The sequence below is a fragment of the Vulpes vulpes genome, chromosome 10 (assembly GCF_048418805.1).
Source record: "Vulpes vulpes isolate BD-2025 chromosome 10, VulVul3, whole genome shotgun sequence".
NCBI classification, from domain to species: domain Eukaryota; kingdom Metazoa; phylum Chordata; class Mammalia; order Carnivora; family Canidae; genus Vulpes; species Vulpes vulpes.
The window spans coordinates 87,556,070-87,573,898 of record NC_132789.1 but is presented as its reverse complement, the minus strand read 5'-3'; the positions used below and the strand labels follow the sequence as shown (position 1 = coordinate 87,573,898).

Below are 17,829 nucleotides of genomic sequence, written 5' to 3'. Positions count from 1 at the left end.
TCTACTGTTTTGCTGAAACACTAATGGAAACTGTGAGAGAACAGTAGGAGGGTAAAAATGAAAATCCTTGAATTTCCTGAATGCTAGCACTTTAAGAATTTTTTTAAAACCACTCATGAAAAGCTCTGGCAAGTTTACTTTTTTGTTTTGTTTGTTTTGTTTTCAGGCAATGTTTTATGAGCACTGTCTCCATCTGACCACTTCTGTTCTTCTGAGACCTCTAGGCTAACGCACCTTCTCTTCCTCGGGTCTGCATACAAAAATCCCTACGCATCTCCACTCATTGCTCCATTCCCTAAAAACCTGACGTGTGGTTCAGTTGCTGACAAATCCTGGATGAACACAGGGTACCCACTTCTTTGCCACTTCAGCAAAACACATTAAAGGGAGTCATTTCGTCTATAAAAGGGTGAAGGACTCTCATGATTGCAAATCTACCGTTCATTCACTGAAGAGCAGGTGGGAACAGCGTTTAAAAAGAAACAGAGGTTTGGAATAGTGAATAAAAAAAAATTATGGTTTATCTGTCCAGTGGCGTTTTCTTCAATGACAGCAAAAATAAACTATTATCTTGATGTATGCAAATATATGGATGAATTTCGAAATATTTTTTTTAGGTAAAAGAAACGAGACCAAAATGGAGGTATTACAGCAGATGATTCCGTTTTTATAACATTTTATAAAATGTGGTGCACCTGGGTGGCTCAACGGTTGAGCATCTGACTTCAGGTCAGGGTGTGATCCCAGGGTCCCAGGATCGAGTCCCACATCCGGCTCCTTGCGGGGAGCCTGCTTCTCCCTCTGCATGTGTCTCTGCCTCTCTCATGAATAAGTAAATAAAATCTTTAAAAAAAATTTTTTATAAAATGCAAACTAATCTGTAACGACAAAAAAGACCTTGCATTGTGGTTGTCTAGGGCCGATGGATGGTAAGGACAAAGTACAAAGGAGTACAGGGAAACCTTTGGATGTGATACATTGATGATCTCGATGGTGGTGAGCATCTCACGAGCATATGCATGTGTCAAATATCATCAAATATACACATTAAATATATGTAATTTATTATGCCTCAATTCTATGTAAATAAAGCTGTAAAAAAAAAAAAAAAAAGAAAAGCCAGGGAGAAAAATGATTGAACCTTCCCAACTGAAATTTTTTCAATATGGGAATGCTAATCATCTTCCTCTAAGGTAATTTTTCTTTATAATTTTACAGTTATTTTTGCAGATTTATGTTTCCACGCTAACCCCGCAAGTCATGTCAGGAGGTCCTTTCTATTTACCAGACACTTGGGCCTAATGAGGCTTCTAGAGGCACAGGCTGGTGGAGATGCAAAATTCGCCTTTTCTGTTTTGCTCGGTGCCATTCTCAGCTCGTGGTGGTTTCATGGAGCCCCACTCCCAGCTAGCCGCTCAGGCAGGCCCCAGGTTCCCCACTAGCTGCCCTTTCTCCCCCCTCCTCGTGGGCTGGAAGCTCCATCGAAGTGAGTGGCAGCTGTGTATGTGGAGAAGGTGAGCAAGAGTTCAGGTGGTGGGGAGGGGACTGGCTCCCTTGGGGGGAAGCTGCATGCAGAGACCAAATGCCTTTGCTGAAGAGAAGCATGAAAGAGAAGTCTGCGCAAGGAGAGGGTGAAACTGAGGGCGCCCTGCAGAGAGAAGGGGCTGTTGCAGGCAGGTTTGGGTCCCTGAAAGGGAGGGCTTGTCGGAGGTGAGGTCCCAAAGGGCCCCTTTCCTCCACATCTTTGTCTGTCTGCCTTTTGCATTAACAGATGTCGCTGCGGCACTCGTGATAATGATGTCTCAGATCTCCAGGAGCAATCCTGCTCACTGCAGACCCAGAACTCAAGCACTCGGAGCACTCATCAGCTGATCCCTAACAGTGCACTGACATCAGTGCTCAAGGAGATGAAAAATTGTAGCCAGAATTATTTTTCCCAATAGCCATGACTCCAGTGTCATTGTATGTATTGAAAATATTTGCAATAATTCATGGAGTGGCTATTCAATAGCACTGCACCAAGCACTTGCACATAATATCTATTCAAATCAGTCAATAAGCCTGCAAGGGAGTTACTGTGATCCACATTCTACAGATGAGAACACTGGAGCTCAAAGTCACAGTGACTTCCCGAAGACCATGTACTTATGAAGTAGAGCTGCTAGGACTTGAGTCGAGGTGTGCCTAGCTCTAAACCCAGCTCCTTTGCTTCCCTACCCACCCATTCCCCAAACCATGTTTTGTTGGACACAATCTGCTCCCTCACACCTCTTCTTTCTGTGTCCTACTCTGAGTTTTGTATGCTCTTATGGTCCAGCCTCCAAACAGGTTGTAAAAAGAGTTCAGTTTAGGCATAGCACCTCATTTTCAAAACAGAAGTGAAGAGATAAAAAAAGCAGTCGGGGCATCAGTGAATGCATCAGGAAAACTCTAGAGGGGTTAACAGTACATTTCTGTGCACATTCGAAATCTCTTTCTGGTCCTTGGAGACACTGCTGGCCTCTGAGCTTTTTCTCAAGGCAGTCCCAAGCAATCTCAAGGTTGGGCAGACAAGTTTGGAGGTGGGAGGGGCATGAGAGAGGTCCCAGGTAGGACACCCCAGGGTTACATAGGTGGATGCTGATGCCAGGCCTTCCCTCTGTTCATGCAGCTAGACACATTTGCCCCAAGGGGCTTGGGACATTAGTTTATTTCCCTTCCCTAGTCTGCCAGGGAGGGTCTCAATGTCCTCTCATAAAAAGCAAGGGCCAAAGGAGTGCGGAACAGGGAAACAAGAGGAAATGAAAGCTCTTTGGGAAAAGGCAACTGTGACAAATTGAAAGAGTGGAGAAAATACCAGCACAAACAAAAGAAGGGAGAATAGGCTGCGGGAGAGTAAGCAAAAGAGGTCTGTGTGTGTAGCCCTGGGACCAGCAGAGTGCTGATTTGTTTTCTATAAAAAGAGATGTGTTATTTTCCCCCCTCTCTTGGCAAATAATGACAAAGAAGAATGGTTGCGGAGTTTACTGAAATGGAATAGTCTGCGGGGTATTCTGAGTGAATGAAATGTGCTCTCAGATATCTTATCATGTTCCCTACCAACTTGTTTTTATTTCAAATTGCCTGCAACAGGTGCCAGAGTCTGGGCAAAGTATAATACTGTACCTTGCAACAGCTGTGTGTAGAACGCACATAGAAATAGTAAAGAAAGGTTACACAATGTGACCAGTCTCATATGGCCTGGAGCAGCTCTAGAATTTAAAACATTTCCTCATCCTCGAGTTAAATTGGGCCCCCATGATATATGTTCTGTAACTCAATATGAAAGGCTGCTGATGGATGGGTTGATAGCATGGCCACCAAAGCCGGTAGAAGGCACCTGCAAGGAGCACGTGTGCTCTTGAGTGCTCTTGTATTCCGCAAGTCCAGGCTCTCTGAAATGCTGTTTGCTCAGTGTGTGCAAGTGGGTACTCCCCCAGCACATGGGAAAGAGGCTACAGAGTTTAACACAGATAAACCTGCACCAGAGACACTTTTTCGGCTGCAGCCCAAACAGAAGCCGCTGTAGTTTATTAAAAAAAAAAAAAATAATAATAATCATTTAAAAATTCAGCACCTGAGTTCCACTCTTTTCCTTCACCCAAGAAAGCGCTTATGAGGTGAGTGGTAGGGGTGCCATTAAACTTGTTCTAATTGAAGAGGAAAACAAAATTCCTAAACTTCAGTTCGTATCAAGACACGATCTATAGTTGCTACTGTATGAACTAGTACTGCAGCTGAGAACTACTGGTGGAGAGGACCTTCTTAATTTGATAAAATATGTAAGGAGCCATAGAGAACATAATCCTCTTTTTCTCTAGGTATTTTTCTGTGATTCGAAATGGAACAGGATGCTCTCAGGGGGCAGAAGTCTAATCATATGTATTGGTCAGGATTCTAAGTTGCAAGCAACAGAAACAGATTCTGGACACTTTAAGCAGAGAGGAATGTACTGATGCTATAACGTTTAGCTCGGAGCTGCCGAAGCTCCGTAGAGGATGCACATTCAGAACAACGTCCCCAATCACACTGCAAAGCTGTAGCCAGTCCCATCCACACTGCCAGTACCGGCACTGCCAACACAGCAGCTCCATCTTTTTGCAAATCCTGCCACTACCAGAGGGCATGCCTCATGGTCCCTGAGCCTATGAGGGAAGCTCCAGATGATTGGCCAAGTAGAAGGCATGGGTTGGAGTCCCAGAAAGGGTATTGGAGTTGATGTATTATGAAGGAAATCAGTGGATAATCTTCATTTCTGATGTTTTGCTAGACTGCGGGCAGGGCCATTATGTGTCTTGTTTACATATCTATTCCCAGGTCCTAGCATATTACCTGGCATGCAAAAAGGGCTCAATATGCCTTTGTTGAAATGAATTAAAATTGAATTTTAAATTTAGAAGAACCCTTTCCAAGGGCTGACTGCCAGTCACTATTGCAAATTAGTTCTAGTAAATCAAAGTAAATTAGAAAGGCAATCAAAAATAGATTCTCCAAGCCCAGCAGTTGCGTATACTTAAGTACCACAGAATTTCCCTTAAACCTGTTGGTTAGTGGTTTGTTTATTTGTTTTTTTCACCAGTGACAGCTTTATTTTTTCTAATAATAACTGTGTTTGCCTGTGTCTGTCCATCCACATTGGCATATTGACTAAATGTTGTTTCGCTATTGAGAAATGAAACTATCATCAACCCTTATCTGGAGGCCAGAGTATTTGCTCTTGTTTTGTGAGACTCCTCTCTTTGATGGGGGAGGAAAGAAGGAAGGATCTTTTCCTATAGGCAAAAAAATATTTTCAAAGGTTTATTTGCAATGCCTGGACCATTACATGGTTCACACATTATGTTCTTATTGAATTACCCTAGATGTTTTGCCCTTTTCATTTCTTCCTGGTCCTTTGCAGAATTCCTAAGACTGCAGAGTAGAAAGCACTGTAGAAGATCACTCTTCAGGCCGATTCAAGGAGATAGTCACTGCTAACACACAATGATGCAATTAGTGTTAGAGCTGTGCTTAAAGATACAAATATGGATTACTTCTCATAGTATACATGCCAGAAAAAGTTTTAATTGATTCTGGATGAATCATAAATTTTTATGCCCTGATTCAGGAAAATGTCTTTAAAGTTTAAAGGTCTAAAATCTCATTGGGTTTGAAAAATTGAGAACTGCTTAAAAATCATCATGAACTAGATTCCATCTGTTTTTACTTCAGTTGGATTAAAATATTAACGTGCTTATTCTCTGCCTTAAAGAGATATTTTCTTGGGGCAGAAGCATTATTTTTTTGGTGTGTGTGTAAGTTTTTCTACGTGTATTCTCTCCCTCACTGGTACAGAAATTACTTTTTCAAAATGATTTGCATTGTTCAGTTTTGAAAAATGTAGCATCATGATTCCAATTATACTTAAAATATGTATATGTTGAAATAAGTATATGTTGAATTGAAAATTATCTCTGAATGAGATAGTTATCATTGAATTTTTTCCCTTTTTTCTGGTTTGCAACTTTTCAATAATGAGCATGTATTGCTTTCATGATTGGAAAAAAAAAACCCCAACATATAACAGGCATTTTTTTTTTTTTTGCTATATTACCATACTTGAATTCTTAAAAATTCCTCTTTTGCAAAATCATGTACCAAAAATAACAGAGCTTATGGGGAAAATAGAATTGGAATAGATCACTCAAACCTCTAGAAGTTGAAAACCAGAATATTAATAAAAATCAATGGTAATTCTAATAAAAATAGTGGCATAAGTAAATAAACAAACATATGAAACCTGTAGCTCATACTTCCTCTTCTGAAATATATGTCTTGGAGGGCATTCATTTCTGATAGAGAACATTTCGCCAATATTAAAACTTGGATTTGGGGTATAGCCTTTTTCATTAATTCATTGTCTTAAGATAGAGCATAATATCTTTGTAGCTTCTTTGTTTTCACTCTCAGTGAAATAACTGAAGGATAACTGAAGGAGTGGATAACTGAAGGAGTGGAAACGTAGTGTCCTGGAAGCCACTGAACCATACAATATATGCACTAAAGAAAAATAAAGACTATAAAGTTTCAGGGTTTTTTTTCTGAAGTTTGGCAAACATTTATAAGCCTTTAATTTGTTTTTAAATGTTATTTATTTATTTATGAGAGAGAGAGAGAGAGAGCCTGAGCAGGAGGAGGGGTAGAGATAGAGAGGGGGAGGGAGAGGGAGAGGGAGAATGTCAAGCAGACTCTGCACTGAGTGCAGAGCCCAACTTGGGGCTCAATCTCATGACCCTTGAGATCATGACCCAACTGAAACCAACAGTCAGACACTTAACCAACTGTGGTACCCAGGTGTCCCTATAAGCCTTTAATTTTAACTTTGAGAAAGTGTATCTTAGATTGCTTCAGAGTGTTAACATCCTGGTGGAAACTACTTAAGAACTAACATGACTTCTGCATTATACTGGACCTCATCCCTTACTTGCTGATCATTTGTGAGCTAATATATATTAGAGAGATATGTCACAGAATAGACTATACCAAAAATTTTAGGTCCATTAGATGTGGTACCTAGATAGTAGATAACTGGAAAGAGAAACAAGAAGAAACATCTAGATAAACTACAAAATTAAAGCTTTTATTGAACCATGGATAGCTAAGGTTGCAGAGAAACCAAGAAGTCTAAAATCTATGGAAAGATGGGCTTCTTCTAAAAAAGAGGGGGATCAATACTAAGTCACCTATGGCAGAGCCTGGGAGAAAGAGATGTTACGTGCTGTACTCAAGGGTAGAAGAGGAGCTGAAATTCTTATGGAATTGCCAAAAATGAGGTGGACTGGTGTGAGAGCATAGAATTCAGGGAGCCATAAACATGAGACATTGCATTCACTTCCAGGCTCTACTTCTTGAAACTTTTCAGGGTGCTCAGAAGATTGTGGGCGGGATGGGAGACCTGAGAAAGCAGCCTGGAGGAAGGAGCAACTGCCCTTGCAGGGATGGTACAAAGCCTTCTCTCTCATGGAGCAAGAGCCTTGAGCACCTAAAAGTGATGAACCAACCCTGATACCCACAGGGCATGAGGGAAAGGTAAGGAAAAAATGCTTCTACTTCTGGTAAAGGGGAAGGAGACATTCTGGGCTAGAATCCTACACCAATACCACAAGAGGTCTCTTATTGCTGACAGAGGGCAGAAAACTCTGTTCCTGCAAGACCCACCAAAGATACAAGGCAGAGTTTGGCTGCCATAAGGAGGAGGGCCAGGATCATTGAGAAAGCCCCAAACTGAGACTCAGAACATAGAGCCTGGCTAAGATTGAGGGGAAACCAGAACAACAAAGACACCATCCCCCTCCCACCATCCACCACCATTCAAGTAACAAGCAACAGCTGTCTCCTCTTGGATGAGAAGGAAGAACGATGAAATAGAATCTCTTTGAGGCCCAAGCACATAAGGAAGGCTGAAACTTGAGGGTAGAGTACACAACACCACAAGCATAAGACAAAGTTCTCAACCTTGTCATTATCAACATTTTGGGCCATGTAATTCTTTGCATTGTTGTTCTATGCATTGCAGGATGTTCAGAAGCATCCCTGGCTTCTACCCACTAAATTCCAGTATGATCCTCCTCCCCAGGTTGTGACAATCAGAAACATCTCCAGAGATTGGCATATGTTCTCTGGTGGCAAAGTCACCTCTGGTTGAAAACCACTGCATTAGAGAAATTTGAAGATAAGTAGTGCATTACAGGTAACCATAAGAATAAAACTCAAATGCACCTCACCTTCTGACTAGACTGATTCAATTTCAACACTAAAGACCTAGCAGAAGGGGCACCTGGGTGGTTTAGTCTGTTAACCATCTGCCTTCAGCTCAGGTCATGATCCTGGGATCCTGAGATGGAGCCCTGCATTGGATTCCTTGCTCAGCAGGGAGCCTACTTCCTCTCCCTCTGCCCTTTTCCCTTGCTCATGCTTGCTCTCTCTCATGCTCTCTGTCTCTCTCTCAAATGAATATCTAAAAAATAAAAAAATAAAGATCTACTAGAAGAAAAGGAATGCCCATTTCCAGACATAAATAATATTTACCTCAGTCATTACTAATCTACACCTGAAGTCTAGCATAAAACAAAAAATTGTGAGATAGACAAAGAAACAAAGAAAAATAACTTTAAGAGAGAAAATTATTACCAGAGTCCTACAGAGACAACCTACATATTGTTACTATCAGACAGAAAATAACTATGATTAATATTTAAAAGCCCTGGTGAGGGGTGCCTGGGTGGCTCAGTCAGTTAAGTGTCTGACTTTTGATTTTGGCTTAGGTCACGATCTCAGAGTCATGAGATTGAGCCCAATGTCCTAAGTGTAGGGCCTGCTTAAGATTCTTTCTCTCCCTTTCCTTTTGCCCCTCCCACCCCACTTGTACTCATTCTCTCTCTCTCTCTCTCTCTCTCTCAAAATAAATAAATAAGTAAAAGCTCTGGTGAGCTAATGGACAACATGCATGACCTTGGATGGAGAACTTGAGTGGTGGGATGGAAACTATATGAAAGAGTCAAATGAAAATGCCAAAAGTAAAAAACAAGGTAACAGAGATAAAGAATTCCTTTGAATTCACAAATAAAATTGACACACCTGAGGATCAGTGAACTTGAAAACAGGTCAATAGAAATGTCCCAGACTGAACCATCAAAAAGAAAAAAAGAGAGAGAAACAGAATAGAACTGTGGGGCAATACAAAATGGTCTGATGTAACTGTAATCGAAATTCCAAAGGGTAAGAAAAAGAATAGGGCAGAAAAAAAAAAACCTGAAGAGATAATGGCAGAGTTTTCCAAAAGCAAACAAGCAAAGAAAAAAAACAAAAAACAGATCCCCAACATCAATTGACAGATCTAAGCAGCTCAGAGTAACCTAAGCAGGAGGAATAAAAGGAAACAAGGGATGAGGAAGAAGAGTGGAAAGTAAAGGAGGAGGAAGTGGAGAAGGAAACAACACCCCTGACATATGATATGCAAACTCCTGAAAGCCAAAGATAAGGAAAAAAGGTAAGAATTACAACTGATTTCCATTCCAAAGTTACACAATCTAGAAGACAATAGAATTAAAATTTTTAATTAAAAATTAAAATAGTAGAATTAAAAATTTTAAGAAAATCTTCTGTCAACTCAGAATTCTCTACCTAGTAAGACCATCTTTCAAAATGAAGATGAAACAAGTACTTATTTAGAAAAGCAAAAGCTGAGACGATTTATCACCAGCAACTTTACACTTCAAGAAATATTAAAGAAACCTCATCCAGGAGAATAAATATGGTATCTAGCAAAAACTTAGATCAACTTCCTCCAAAATTAGAGCTACCTGGAAATGGTTAAAATGTAAGTAAAATGTTTTTTTTTTTCTTATTTTTAATCATTCTCTAAACAAAAGATAATGACTTTCTAAAACAAAACTGTTAAGAAGATATTGTGGGTTTATTGCATCTGTCAAAGTAAAATATACGACAATAGTAGAACAAAAGACAGAAAGGAGGATTTGGAAGCTTACTGTTATAAGACCTTTACACTATATATGAAGCCTTATAATATTACTTGAAGGTAGAATATAATTAATTAAGGTGTAATTATAAACCCTAGGGCATCCATAAATATTTTTAAATATAAATTATAAGCTGATACTGGAGATAAAATGGGATAAAATGTATTCAGTCTAAAAGCAAGCAGAAAAACAGGAGCCAAGAGAAAAATTATAGATGGAAAGAATTTTTAAAAAGTAGCAAAATGACAGATTTAAGCTCAACAATATCAATGATTACACTAAGTGAAGTGACTAGACAGAAATTGTTGGATGGGACAAAAAAGCAAGATCCAACTAGTAGTCTTTACAAGAAACCTGTTTTAAATGTGAAAATATAGTCAGGTTAGGGCAGCCCAGGTGGCTCAGTGGTTTAGCCCAGGGGATGATCCTGGAGACCAGGGATCGAGTCCCACGTGGGGCTCCCTGCATGGAGCCTGTGTCTCTGCCTTTTTCTCTCTGTGTCTCTCATGAATAAATAAATAAAATCTTAAAATATATATATATATATATATATATAAAATCAGGTTAAAAGTAAACGGATGGGAAAAAGGTATACCATATCAATGCTAATCAAAAAAAAGCTAAAGTGACTATATTAATATCAGACAAAATAGACTTTAGAACAAGGAATATTACCAGAATTACAAAATGAAGTAACATAAGAATTAAGTGGTCAACACATCAAGAAAATGTAATAATCCTAAAGAGATTTTTACTTAATAATAGCACTCCAAAATACATGAAGCAAAAACTGATGGAAGTAAAAAGAGACATAGAAAAATCCAAATAATAATTGAAGATTTCAATTCTTATCTCAGGAATAGAATAAGTAGATAAAAATTAGTAAGGCGTTAGAAAATTGAACACTCCATGAACCAACTTTACCTAGTCATCATTCATAGAACACTAACAATTGCAAAATATATTCTCTTTTCACGTATATATCAAACATTCACAAGATAGATAATATTCTGGGCCATAAAATAAACCTTACCAATTTTGATAAGTTGAAATAATACAAAGTATATTCTTCGGCCAGATTTCTAGTTCAATAGAATTAAACGAGAAATCAACAATAGAAATCTATCTGGAAAGTCAAAAATATTTAGAAATTAAATAACACAGTTCTACAAAACCTATGGTCAAAGCAGAAGTCATAAGGAAAAAAGTAAGTCGTAAAGAAAGAAGTTTGAATGGAATGAAAACAAAGCACATAAAAACTTTTGAGATGCAGCTGAAATAGTGTTTAGAGGGAAACATAGCTATAAACACTTAATTAGAAAACAAGATCTCAAATAAATAATCTAATAAGCCTTTACCTTAAGAAACTATAAAAAGATTAAACCTAAAATTAGCCGAAAAAAGGAAATAATAAAGATAGGAGCAGAAAACAATAACACTGAAAACAGAAAAACGAACAATGGAACAAAAAGTTGGTGAAGATCAATAAAGCTGATAAGCCTCTATTCAGATTGAACAAAAAAAAAAGTCTCAAATGCCAATATAAAGAATGAAAAAGGGGACGCCCGGACGGCTCAGCAGTTGAGCATCTGCCTTTGGCTCAGGGCGTGATCCCTGGGTCCAGGATCAAGTCACGCATTGGGCTCCCTGCAAGGAGCCTGCTTCTCCCTCTGCCTGTGTCTCTGCCCCTCTCTCCGTGTCTTTCATGAAAAAAAAATAAAATCTTTTTAAAAAAAGAATGAAAAAGGAAACATTATTACAAATCAGACAGACATTAAAGGACTAATAATGGAATATTATGAACAGCTTTATGTCTATAAATTCAACTTGGGTGAAAGGGCAAATTTCTTCCAAGGAACATTCATTCAAGAAACCATAGATTAACTGAACTGTTCTATATCTTATTAAGGAAATTTAATTTATAGTAAAAGCCTTCCTATAAAAAACAAAACAAAACAAAACAAAACTTTAGCCCAAAATATTTTACTGCAAAATTGTACCAGATGATTTTGGAAAAAAATAATACCAATATTCCACAATGTTTTTTTCAGAAAATAGAAAAGGAGCAATCATTTCCTAATTTACAACGCCAACATTACTGTGATATCAAAAACAAAGATCTCACATGAAAAGAAAAATCACACACATGCCCCTCATGGAAAGAAATGCAAAATTCATCAATTTAATATTAGAAAATTGAACTAACAACATATGAAAGGGATAATACATCACAATCAAGTTGGGTTTGTTCCAGGACTGCAAGATTAATTTAGCATTTTAAAAATTGGTCAATTTATTTCATCATATAACAGATTAAAGAAGAAAAACTATAGGATCTTCTTAATACATACACAAAAGGCATTTGATGGTATTTGAATCTATTCGTGATTTTTTTTTTTATTCGTGATTTTAAAAAGTCTCAGAAAGTGAGGAATAGAAGTGAACATCCTCAATCTGGTAAATGGCAACTACAAAAAAACCTATAGCTAACATTATACTTAATAAGCCAAAATATTTTTGACTTTTCCGGTCAAATACTTAACGAAGAATAATATTCCCCTAAGACTGGGAACAAGGTAAGGATGTCCATTCTCACTACTTGTATTAAAAACTATTCTGGAAGTCCTAGGTAGTGCAATAAGACAAGAAAAAGAAATTAAAGACATATAGGTTAGAAAGGAAGAAATATATTTGTAAATAACAAAATAGACTATATTGAAAGTCCTAAGACTGTATGAAGAAAAACTACTAGAATTAGTGAAGTTAGCAAGGATGAATGATACAAGGTCCATACACCAAAAGCAACTATATTTCTTTACAATAGCAATAAAAATGTGTGAATTGAAATTAAATAAACACCACTGAAAATAAAGTCCCATTACTTAGGTTAAAATCTAACAAAATTTATGCAGGGTCTGTATTCTGAAAATTACAAAACTTTCATGAAGAAAATTGAATAAGCCCTAAATAAATGGAGAGGCATACTATGCTTATGAATTGGAAGTTTCAATATTGTTAGGAACATAATTCTGCCTAAACTGATCTACAGATTTAGTGAAATCTCAAGTAACATCTCAAGTAAAAATTTAGCAAGATTTTTTAATAAAAATCAACAAGTGGACTCTAAAATGTAAATGGAAACCAGAATAGCCAAGCCAATTAAAAAACAAAAAGTTTGGGAATCCAATGCTACCTTCAAAGCTCATTATAAAGCTCTAATAATCAAGATGCAACAGTGATAACATTCACTCATACATCTATGACACTTCAAATCAAACATGGAGAAAAACCTGTGATCTTGAGTTAAGCAATGAGTTTTTTCTTAATGCCAAAACCAAAAACACAATCCAATTGATAAGTTGGACTCTATCAAAATCAAGAAATTTTACCCTTTGGAAGATCATGCTATCAAACTAAAAAAAGAAACCATAGATTGGGAGAAAATATTTGCAAGGCACTTATCTGATAAATGGCTTATATGCAGAATATATAGAAATCTTACAATTCAATTATAAGAAAACAACCTCATAAATATGGGCAGAAAATTTTAAGAGACCTGTCACTGAAGAAGCTCCATCAATGGTCAATAAGCACATGAAAAGACTTTCAGTATCATTAGTCATTATGGAAATGCAAACTAAAACCATCATGAGATACAACTATGTATTAGGATGGCTAAAATAAAATAAGATAAAACCTGACAAGAAGAAGAACTTATGTAGATGTGAACAACTGGAAGTCTCAACACTGTTGGGGAGTAAAATGGTACAGCCATTTTGGAAAGACAGTTTGGCCGTTTCTTATAAAGTTAAACATCCACGTACCAGAGACCTAACAATCTCACTCTTAGGTACTTACCAGAGAGAAATGAAAACTCCATGGTCACACATAAAATTGCACTTGAATGCTTTTAACGACTTTATCATTAATCACACACAAAAAATGGAAAAAAGCCAAATGCCCATCAACTGGTTAATGGTTAAATGGACTGTTGGTACATCCATTCTTGGAACAGTTCTCAGCAATACAAACGAACAGGCTGCAGATACATGCAGCGGCGCATATATATCTGAAGTGGATCATGCTAAGTGAAAGAAGTCAGATTATAAGGCTACATACGGTATGATTCCAACTCTAGAACATTCTGGAAAAAGTCAAAACTATCAGGACAGAAACTAGATCAGCAGTTGCCAAGAAGCCAGGGCTGAGCTATCAGGATTGATGGCAATGGGGTCTGAGGGAACTTTTGGGGATGATGAAAATGCTTTAATATCTTGATTGGGATGAGAGTTACGTGGCGTAAGTGGTGGTTAAAACTGATAGAACTGTTACATTAAAAAGAGTAACTTTACTGCCTATAAATTATATCCTAATAAAATGTAAATCTGAAAAAAAAAATGTCTATAACAGTGAAAAGCCACACAAGTTCCCTCGTCCCCCAGTGATCTGACATCTCCATCTGATGAGGGGTGAGCGCTGCTTTCTGAGTGGGAGAAGATTGGGGATCCACAGGGCTCAGGGTAGGTCAGACAGTCTCTCTGCAAAGCAGACATGGGACAGGCTTCTGGGGGGCAGACGGTTTTCCGGGCTCGGACTCTGCTCCCCTCACCGATGTCTTCAGACCGATGCCCAGCGGGAGCTGAGTGCCCCCCACACCTATTTCTGTAGGTATCCTTGTGATGGAGGATTCTGAGCCGCCTTCTGATGCACACGTGAGGTGTCAGTGGTGACCCCCCCCACCGGTCTCCAAACCTGGGGGTACAGCTCAGGTCGACTGCTCATCATTCCTCGAAGCACAGGCTCTGGGCACGTGCAGGGGCCTTGCAGCAGCCAGGGGCCTGTTTGGGTGACAGCTTAAGCTCATTTTGCAGCCTGTGGAAGGGCCCCGGGCCAGGAGCTAAGACTCCTGCTGTTAACTGTCCCTGTATCCTCTCCTCGGCCGAGCCTGGCAGGAAGGCGGTGGGGGCAGCCGGTCCACAGCTGTACTCTGGCTGCCGAGTGGAGGCCCGGAGGCCCGGCAGGGAGGCTTCGGGCAGTGGATGAGGCCACTCTGCCCAGAGCTCCGAATTTCCCAGCTTCCTGGGGGTTAAGCCTAACCCTGCTTGTTCGGGGAGCCCTTCTTCCTCTGCTTTTAGAAACCTTTACTCCTGCATTGACTCCCCCTAACTGCCAGGTAACTAGCTAGACGCGAAAATGTAGCCTTTAATTTGAAGGCCTATTCTTTAAGAAATTGCCTGTCTGCATTGCTGAGGTTCTGGGAAGCTAGCAATGAGGAGGGGGAGGGGGAGGAGGAGAGAAAGGAAGGAGGGAGCAGTCCCAGATGGAACGACGGGGTTCACAGGTGAACACTGAATCTAGTACTTCCCCGTCCATAACCTATGACCTTGGCTTTCCTGCTGCCCCAGGACCTTGACTCGGCCAAAATTGTTGGGCCCTTCCCAGGCACTTTTAAGAAATGTTTGGCTGGGGACACCTGGATTGGACAGAGGGGACTGGGTCATTTAAGAGACCCCACACACACCCCCTTCAGGAAGAAGATGTGTGTTTAAGGCTGGTGGGTTCCTCCATTGGCACCCATCCGATGACACGGGGGGGGGGGGGCTTCGCAAGCTTTCCCATAGGAGAAACCTGTGGGGAGGCCAAGGCCACCTGGCCCCCGGCCCAGTGGGGGGAGACGCTGCTCAGGAGAGACAAGGTCACCTGAGCACTTGCACGGGCTCTGGCACCTGGAACAGAGACACGCCGAGCCGCAGAGTATGGCTTTCAGACGTGGCCACCGCCACCTGGCAGGCGGGCAGCTGTCGGCGCCTTCCTCGCTGCCCGTAGCCTCGGCCACTGCCGTGTGCGAGGCAGGTTATGTCACGTGGCTTACTGTATACCCGAGCAGCAGTGTCCCCAGGGGGTGACAGGCCGGCTGCCGAGACCCAAGGGGGAGAGCGCGGCACCCCCCGGTTGCATGGGCCGCGTGTGCCCGCGTGCGGGTGTGCACAGCCCTGCTGCAGGCCCCAGCTCCTAACAGCTGACAGGCTTCGGCCTCCCGGCGACAGGAACTTGTCGTCCGTGTGGTTTTCTCATCTCGCCTGGCTTCCGTAGGCCCCTCTGCTGGCCCACCTGCCGGATCCTTCCTCTCCCCCTCCCCTGCTCCTCTTTGAGGTGGTAACTAGACCAACTCGGCAATGCCCTAGTGGCTCCCCTTTCAGGCTCTCAGCCTCTCTCAGATTAATGGAACAGGAACATGTGCTTGCATCTGATGCCAGTAATCATATCCTGAGTGACCACAGGGAGGGGGATTAAGCCGAGGTACTGGCCTGGCCCCAGGGATACGGTTACAGGAAGAAAGCGTTTCTTGACAGCAGCGGCCCTGGCTCCCTCACACTTGCCCCCTCCTCCTCGCCAGGCTCATTAAGTCCCTTGAATATTTTCCACAAGAGTAATTAAGGTCTATGCAGCAGTGGTGGGAGACTGTCAAGAACTGGATTTTGATCTGCTTTCTGGATTTGCGCTCGTGGCTGCAAACAGAACACATTTCCATATTCCTGACCTTGATGTGATCCTGTGATGCTGTACTTGGAGCGTGCATTTTCAAGCAGCGAAAAGGAAGCAAACATATCCTTAGCTAGCCTGATGACCTAACTCAACAAACACCAACCCTGAGCAAATTACTCGGCCAGTAGGACAAAAATCCCTCCGCGAGGTGGCCCTGGGTGGAGGCAATAGTGCACATACTCAAATGCTGTGACACGAGGTCATATATGATGAGTGTGACGAGAGAAACACAAGTCAACTCAGGGAGCGTGAGGAAGGGAAAGCGTTCCTGGCTGGGGAAATCCACGGAGGCTTCAGGGAGGAAGTGGCATTTGGGACGAGCCTTGAAGGGAAGGTAGGATTTTGATAGAAACAAGTAAAAAGTACAGGCATTCCATGAGAAATGATCCGGTTTGAGCAGAAGCCTCGAGATGGGAAGGCACAGAGTATTCAAATGAGTGAGAACCTGAGCTGAAAGGCAGAAATTTGCACGTAAAGAAGAGACAAAACATAGATCCGCAGAACCTTGACTTATGAAGAGTGTAACGTCAGGCCTAGGAGTTGGGAATTTATCCTCCCAGCAATGGGAGCCATTGGAGGTTTCAGAGCAGGGGAGTGACAAGATAACACCTTCTGGACTGAACTTTAAGAAGAGTCCTTTTGAAGATGCTCAGAATCCAGATTATGGGGAGAGGCGTGTGGGAGGGGCGGCGGGGGGATGAATCGGTTAGGAGATCAGTGCAGTGATCTGGAGAAGACTAGAAAACGAGCATGTGATGGGACTGGAAGGATGGTGACAGAGGTGGGGCGAAGAGAGACTTGGCAAATGGTTGGGTGTGGGAGGCGAGACAGGTGGGCAGGCCAGACATAGTACTCAGGGCTGAGAATGGATCCCAGGACCCTGGTGGCGCCCTGAAGAGAGGTGGCACCAGCAGGGGACAAATGGGTTCGGAGCGGTGAATGCCCCGTTGGGTCTGGGACAGTCAGATGCCCAGGAGAGGCCCAGGAGAGGCCCAGGAGAGGCCCCGGCTCGGCCTGCAGGTGGGTGGGAGGCCATGGGCTGGGAGGCACCAGGGGAGGCCCCAGGGCGGGGCAGGAGGCAGGAGTTAGGGCAGCTCCCTGGGGAGGTGGCACATGAAGGAGGTAGGAAACGAGGAGCACTTCCTGTCCCAGGAACCAGGGGGGGAAGGATCTCCTGTCATACGCTGAGGCTGAGGCGAGGCGAGGCTGCTGCTCTGTGGCTGAGGAGGAGGCCCGTGGGGTCCTTCCTGAGGCTCCAGGAGGAGCGAGGTGGGGCGGAAGCCAGATCAGAAGCCAGTGAAGAGCGAGTGGGTGGGAGGAAGTGTAGGCAGCAAGTGTATTTCCTGGAGGGCTTTTAAAAATAGGACTGAGGCCCATCATCCGGGGACGGTTTAGGGGCCTCCTGCCTCGTATCTAGGAGACAGACACAGAGGCTGCAAGGAGCCAAGAGCTGAGATCTCTGAGTGCTCGTCTCTCTGCCTCTGAAGCCTGAAACCTGGTATGTGTCCTCCTGGTTGCCGGCGAGGAAGAGTCAGGTGCTCGTCAGAAACCAGGCCCCCAGCACAGGCCGGCGCAGGTTACCCCAAGGCGCTGAGACCTGACTTGGTGGCTTCTATGCCGCAAGTGTTGTCTTCTTGAGTCCGGTGTCAGGGACTAGCCTGGGGTGACTGTCGCCAGCATCGCTTCTCCAGGACCCTGAGAGAGGGGAGTGGAGAATCAACAAAAGGATGTGTCAGCTTCCAGGGTC

General features: G+C 42.0%; 1 long non-coding RNA gene across 1 annotated transcript; it reads left to right on the top strand.

Annotated features, from left to right (window-relative positions):
* The first annotated feature begins 8,904 nt into the window (after window positions 1–8,904).
* On the top strand, window positions 8,905–13,934 carry LOC140594243 (uncharacterized). Its single transcript, XR_011994978.1, has 3 exons — window positions 8,905–9,046; window positions 9,171–9,376; window positions 11,588–13,934. It is a non-coding gene; the product is annotated as an uncharacterized lncRNA (long non-coding RNA).
* The last annotated feature ends 3,895 nt before the right edge of the window (window positions 13,935–17,829 follow it).